Source organism: Anser brachyrhynchus, assembly GCF_964034855.1.
Source record: "Anser brachyrhynchus genome assembly, chromosome: 16".
NCBI classification, from domain to species: domain Eukaryota; kingdom Metazoa; phylum Chordata; class Aves; order Anseriformes; family Anatidae; genus Anser; species Anser brachyrhynchus.
Genome location: NC_137734.1, coordinates 14919676 through 14926430, shown reverse-complemented (window position 1 = coordinate 14926430; position 6755 = coordinate 14919676).

Here is a 6755-nt window from a genome sequence, read left to right as displayed (position 1 = left end):
TGATGTGTATGTGTTTTCTGGGCCATACGTGACTGATAAGAATAAGCCCTATGATATTAGGGTGTATTCCTAATAACACTATTAAGCAAAAGTGGAGGAGGATGATTCTTAGTTGATGAAATGTTATTTCTGTTGAAAGTGTGACTGTGCCTGGCTGTGACTGTTCTTTATGACTTTGTTTTCTTCATATTGTATGTTTTGTTGAATATTTGACATCCCTCCTCTGTGTGAAGAGCAGTGGGATGCAGAATATAGGCTCCCAAACACTGGCCTGCATTTTTTTAGCCTTCACTTAAGGAACCTTCTCTATACAAAAAAGGCATTTTGTTATTTTTTTTCCAAGCCGAACTTCCTCAGTTTAACTTGTTATAAAATGAGTCATGTAAAGAAACCCTCTATGTGTGAGGTGTATCCCTTCTCTGTGAAAACATTACAGACCAAACAACTTGCTTGCAGTTTATTTAAGATGCTTTTGTTGAAAGCTGAGCTAAGCAGAGAAACCTCTTATGTGTGAAGTATTATACAGTGTATGTGAGATAATAACACCTTGTAATTCATTACAGCTGGGTTGTATTTACATAAAAGAAGGCTGAGCTGTGTAGGAATTTGCTGATTAATTTATTTTTAATGGGAGTGAAGTATACCAAGTACCAAAATAAACTTTACTTTGTGTATCTTACTGCTCCTGAAATAGGTGGAAAAATTAATGGTAGATATTTTGGCTCAAAGCTACATACATTAATTCATATACAAAACAGTCATTTAAACTTTAACCCCTTTCCTGCTATGTAATTTAAACCTGGACTCATGTTATTCATGCCATGGGAACACAGGACTGGGTGTACACCACCCAACCCAAAGGACATGGTGCTGCATGCAGGTCAGAGATCGTGCGGTGTCTGTGGCAGTGATGCTGCGGAGCCAGCAAGTCAGTAGCATTCATGGGACTGCTAGTATGTGGATGGCAGTGCCGTTAGGAGCATGGATATGGAACAGCCAAATGGTCAAAACTAAAGCTTTCCTAAGTTTATGGGCAGGAGGCTTCAGAAATATGGTGCCAGACTGTGGTTGTTGGCATCTGTTTTTGTGCTTATTAATATGAGAATAGAAAGACCTATGATCATAGTTCTTTGCTTGCTTCCGAAAATACCTTCAACCACCCCTCTGTTACAGAGCTGAGCCAGCAGTCACGGTGTGTTTTGGACAGAACCACGTGGGGCACATTAAGACATTAGAAGATTGTTACAGACCTAGAAGATAGAAACTGTATGAAATGAGTGATCTCTGTTAGAGAGGAAAAATACGTGGAAGACTACACAGGACTTTGCTTCCCAGACATTAATTACCTGGAGACAGCATTTGGATGTAAAATGACTCCTCTTACTCTTGATGCATGCCAGTAGGCTAGAAATATGCCGTTGCCTACATCTTATGACATCTTTACAACCAGACTTGAGAGTCCTTGAGAGAGTGTACATTTCCAGTAGCAAAATCTGCACCTTGCAAGCATTACAGCAGCAGTGGGTAGCAGTTAAGTGATTCCTGTGTACACAACTGCTCCAAGTGCAGCAAAACACAGTTCTTTTAAACAAATATTGCAAAGGCCATCTTTTCCAGTTTTCAGGGTTTTGCAAAGGGAATAATCAATGGTATTTTGCTTATGGACCATTCTTTTTTGCTTCAGCATGGGGGCACTTACTGAACTTAAAGTTTATATATGTGGAAATCTGCTTCCTCTGAAAGGAGCTATGTTGAGCATTTTATCATCCCACCTGTGATATCCTGAATCATATACGGAATTTGGATGTTGCTGGTTATTCCAAAGGAATTGCTCTCCCAACTGTGGCTAAATATCCTGAGACACAAACTCTCAGAAGCACTCATTATTTCAGGTAGGTTATTGTGGCTTCCTTGTTTCTGCGAGCAGAAAACAAAGGCCAACCCTTGGTGTCCTCTTTTCCCTCTCTGCTCCTGTGCACCAATAGTAATGTAAGTTCATGGTTTTGCCTGCAGGGTCAAACTTTGGAAGTCTCTTACTCCAGAGTGATGTTTGGAGACATTCTGGGGTGCAGAGCAATCATCTGATACCCTTGAATGCCTAATTTGTATTTTTGGTGGTTACATATTTTTCTGCAGCTCATATCATTACCTCTGTTTCTGCGTTCACACCCCTTTTTTTGTATTCATATCTAATAGTTTTCTCTTGCTTCTCAATACAGCTAAAGCACTAAGAGCACAAACATCCTTGATGATGTCCAGGTGTCTCAGCCCTGCTGAAATGTAGTTACCACTTCCCAGATTTCTGAGACCTGTCCTCACCTTCCACAAAGCGTAGTTTTTAGTCATGTTCCTGCCACACCAAACCCTCAGGGCAGAACTGTGGCTCCTGACATAGCAGTGGGACTTAACCACTGACCTGTCTCATTTATACTGCCTTTGGTTTGGCAAATAAGGTAAGCAGAAAGTGGAGACAAAGAGCAAATTTTTCCACTAGAGTTTTATATTGGGTGAATGTAGAGTAGATGAAGAATAGCCATGGGAGGAAAACCATCAGCTGGGAGAGGATGGTGACTGGTTCTGTAAGTGTGGTCCCTGAGGTATAAGCCTCTGCATGACACCACTTTGAGAAGCAGCGGGAGCCATGCCAGTACAGACTTACCCTGGTGACCCACACCCATATTCTTTGATACTTTCCTATCTCCAAAGCCTTACAAAGGAGGTCTTCATTCAGAAATTCTTATCAGCATAGACCTGGTGCAGTTTACTTGTAGCATTCTCTGGGACAAGTTTAATCCTGAGCATGTAACAGGTTCTGTGCATCCCAGAGATGTGCTGAAGTACTGCTGTGAGTGGAGAAGTTTACTGATCCACTGCACAGGTATGCTGAGCAATTCATCACCCATCTTGAGCTCTGAAACTGAACTGTGTGTGGCTTCTTCCAGGAAGGTGAAAATAACAATGTTGGGAGTGGTAAATGTTTATAATAATACCTAGAAATTACCGAGTGTGTTTCTAACTCTTCTTCTTAATACAGTTGTGCCACAAATGTATAGACTTCTGACCTCCCCATCTGCCTCTTCACATTTGCCGCTCTTTGTTTCATCTCTCTTATAGTCTCTCATACAACGAACTTCGACAAAACTTCTGTCTTTATTTCTCAGCTGCTGAACAGTGCTGTGTCAGGCTTGACTGGGCCTTTGGTGATCTAAGGACAGAGTTAACAACTCTTCTAGCAGTTGGGATGACAGTACCAGCACTGTGGCATGCCTTGGGGAGCAATATCTCCACCTTTGGGCATATTGCGTCTGCACAGCCTGGCTTCAGCACTGTCTGTCTTTTCATGAAGGTCCGAGAGGCTGAGGAGAGGTCAGAAGCTTGCACAGGAGCCTGAGAAAATTGGCAAGGACATAGGAGATACCCTGACACAACATGAGAGTGCTAGGCTCTACTGCTTTAGAAAATTGTGCTGTGCTTGTGAAGTCACCACCTCTGTTCTGTGCCTGTAAAGGAGTTTTGCCCACTGGTGCTGGTGGGCCTTCTGTGCTGTGTCGGGCCAGTGGCATGACAATCCTTCCCAGACTCCTCTGGTGAGATTTTCTTTCCTGCTTCCCTTCTTCAGGTGTTTTTAACCGTCCTGCACATCCTACATATGTTCTTGAAGTTGCTGAACATGTTGAGGGAGTACTTGTTTTGCTTACAGTCATTAAACCTGCTCAGCAGCTTGCTCTGCTCATTTGTGGGGCAGAAGAGAAGTTTGGGCCTCATCTTTCCACTGGGAATGCAGAGCAGGAGCTCACATGGGCATGATCCCATGTTTTTCTAGTGCATTTCAGTGGCTGCACCCGGGATGTTTAGGGGATGTGGCGACAGACCTGCTTGAGGGACCTGGGACGGACTGGTGTAAACAATAGAAATACCTACAGCCCTGTTCCTGTGCAGGTGTTTCATGTAAGAGGACCCTGCAACATGTTGCTGAGGCTGGATCCTGTTGGTGTTGGCATGCTGCTGCAGCTCTTCAAGGAGGTAAGAGCCACCTCCATGCATATTTAGGAAGGAAGGAATCTTGCAAATGGAAAGCTTTCATTAATGGTTACGTCACTGACAAAAGGAGTGAGCTGGGCTCATATTCATACCTCATCCCACCTGCCTGTATCCTGGACTGCTCCACATCCTGTCAAAGTGGGGCATCCTGTGTGGATTTGGTCATTGTCTCACATCCTTCCCTTCATATCCTCTTCCTGCTGATAACTAGACCCACTGACATTACAGTGCCCAATTCCATTTCTATGTATTTCCTTTGGAAGGACAGAAGGAAGAGACATCTGAACATGTTTTTTGCCGTGTTCAGCACAGAGCAGCAGTGACCAAAACTCAGACTTTTCCCATCTAGCTGTACTATATCTGGCCACTGAATCCTCCTCAGTGGAACATTTCTGGGTTTTATGAATTTCCAGAAATGCCTATAGATAAATGTGTTTGAACACCATGATGTTTTGTGGTGGAGGATGTGAATTTCAGTGCTGAAATAGAGGTGAAAGAAGGATGTTGGACTTCCTGTGTTCCTGGGTGCGTGGTCTCCAAGACCTGTGCTATTAGGGAGCGAGGAGGAAGGCTCCCTTCCACTTGCGCTTGAAGAGGACGCGGCAGGTACATTTTGTGGAAAGTCCTGGCAAGGTGTTTAAGTTTGGTGAGCTCCAAGAACATCTGTAGTAGAGCATGAGGTATTGCCTAATGCTCGGATCCTGACTGAGCCCAGGTATCAGCCAAGGTACAGCTGTCTAGAGACATTAACTTGGAAGTGGGATTCTGTATGCATGTTTAGCCAGAGGGGAGTTTTCCCCTTTCTCTCTGATTGCAGAAAGTGTGTAGACAACACTTCCAGATAAGATCCTTTTAGCCGGCAGAAATTATCTGATGTGATTCCCACATCCTGTGTTGGCTGATCAGACTGAGGAGTACCAATTATAGACATCTGTTTCCCAGACAGGAACAGGATATATCTCATCTAATTTTAGATGTCTGCATGGTAAACCTCTGTCACTTACTTTGACAACCTGAGCTCTCCTCTTCATCAGAGAGAGAGAAGCACCTTCATGGTACATTTCATCTTAAGTGCTTCAGATGTCTGCTGCAGAGTGAGCTGACTCCCAGGAAAGCTCTGCCTCTTTCCACTGACCAACACTGAAGAAGCCCAAGCTGACAAGCTTGGATGGAGAGGTTTACATCATAGGTACTTTCATGTGCTGAGGTCCATGAGAAATTACTGGAGGGAGAGCATGTCACAACCAAACACTAGCTGGAGACAGTGGAAATCCCTTTCCAGAACCAGAAGCAGTTGCTTATCTAGCAGAAAACACACATCTCATGACCTTTTAATGTATATAAATATCAGAGGGGAGGGTGTTGTGAGCATGGAGTCAGCCTATTTTCAGTTGTGCACAGTGACAGGACAAGAGGCAAGGGGCACAAACCAAAGCACAGGAGGTTCCAGCTGAATATGAGGGGGCACTTCTTTACTGGGAGGGTGAGAGAGCACTGGGACAGGTTGCCCAGAGAGGGAGCAACCCTCCCTGTTGTGGAACCTCCTTCTCTGGAGATATTCAAAACCCATGTGGATGCCATCCTGCACAGTGTGCTCTGGTGATCCTGCTCAGCAGGGGGATTGGACTAAACGATCTTCAGAGGTCCCTTCCAACCTCAGCCATTCTGTGATTCTTTTAAAAGTTTATGCTCTTTTTAGCTCTTTAGAAAGGCAAAAAGAAGGGTGATTTTGCCCTTTTTTATGTTATCACTAGGGCAACGTTATCACCCTGACAGAGCACCTTGAGAAAAAGAACCATCAAATGTTTTCCTTCCTTCCTTCCTTCTTTACTTCCTTCCTTTTCCCCCTAAATTTCCTTACATTTAATTTGACTGTTCACCTCACCATTTTAAGTTAATGTCATTCTTTAAGCTGCTCTAACACTTATTCACACTTATAAAACTTCCTTCCAGCAGCTTTGTTACAATTTTGTCCTAGATCTATTATCCGCAGCAGCAAACTCTGCACCTGCTTGCTGCTGGCTACATTGCAGCACAGCTCTGACAGGCAACTCAAATTTTCTAATCAAATGTGTCTTTGCTTCTGTTGTTGCAGTTTGCGCAGTCCCAGTAGGAGTTTGTTCTGATTTCAGCAGTGTAAGGACCAGACAGCTCATCCAAACTAGTCATCCCACTCTAGCTGCAGTCGATAGGGAGTGATAGTCCTTTGGGACGTGATTCATCCCAGATGACTTAGAACCCAGTGTCTTAATGTGCTGGTTCACACTTAGGCACGGCTGTCTATCTCCATTGACTATAGCCTGCTGATTATTTGAGAGTGGACATTTAGCGTTTTGATGACTTAATTTAGCCTGGATAAATTTAATCTGCAGGGTTTTTGTGACTTGTAGATAAAAGGCAAGCTGATTAGATCAGCTATGCAGCCAGTTCTTCATGCTGTGCTTTAATATCATTCTCTGGTTAGCCTCTGTGGAGTTCAGTAGCTCCAGGGTAAGTGGGATGAGTGGGGTGGGGGAGGTCTGGCCTGTAGTCTGGGGACTTCTGTGCTCCTCCTGTGGACGATTTTTCTGGTGGTCTGGGTGCGTTTCTAACACAGTGTTTTAAATCCCATATTAATGTTTGTATTGTTTTTTTCCAAAAATAACTTAATGGTACTTCTGGGAAAACTGGAATTGACTACTCCCCAACTACACGGCATGTGGACAATATCTTTG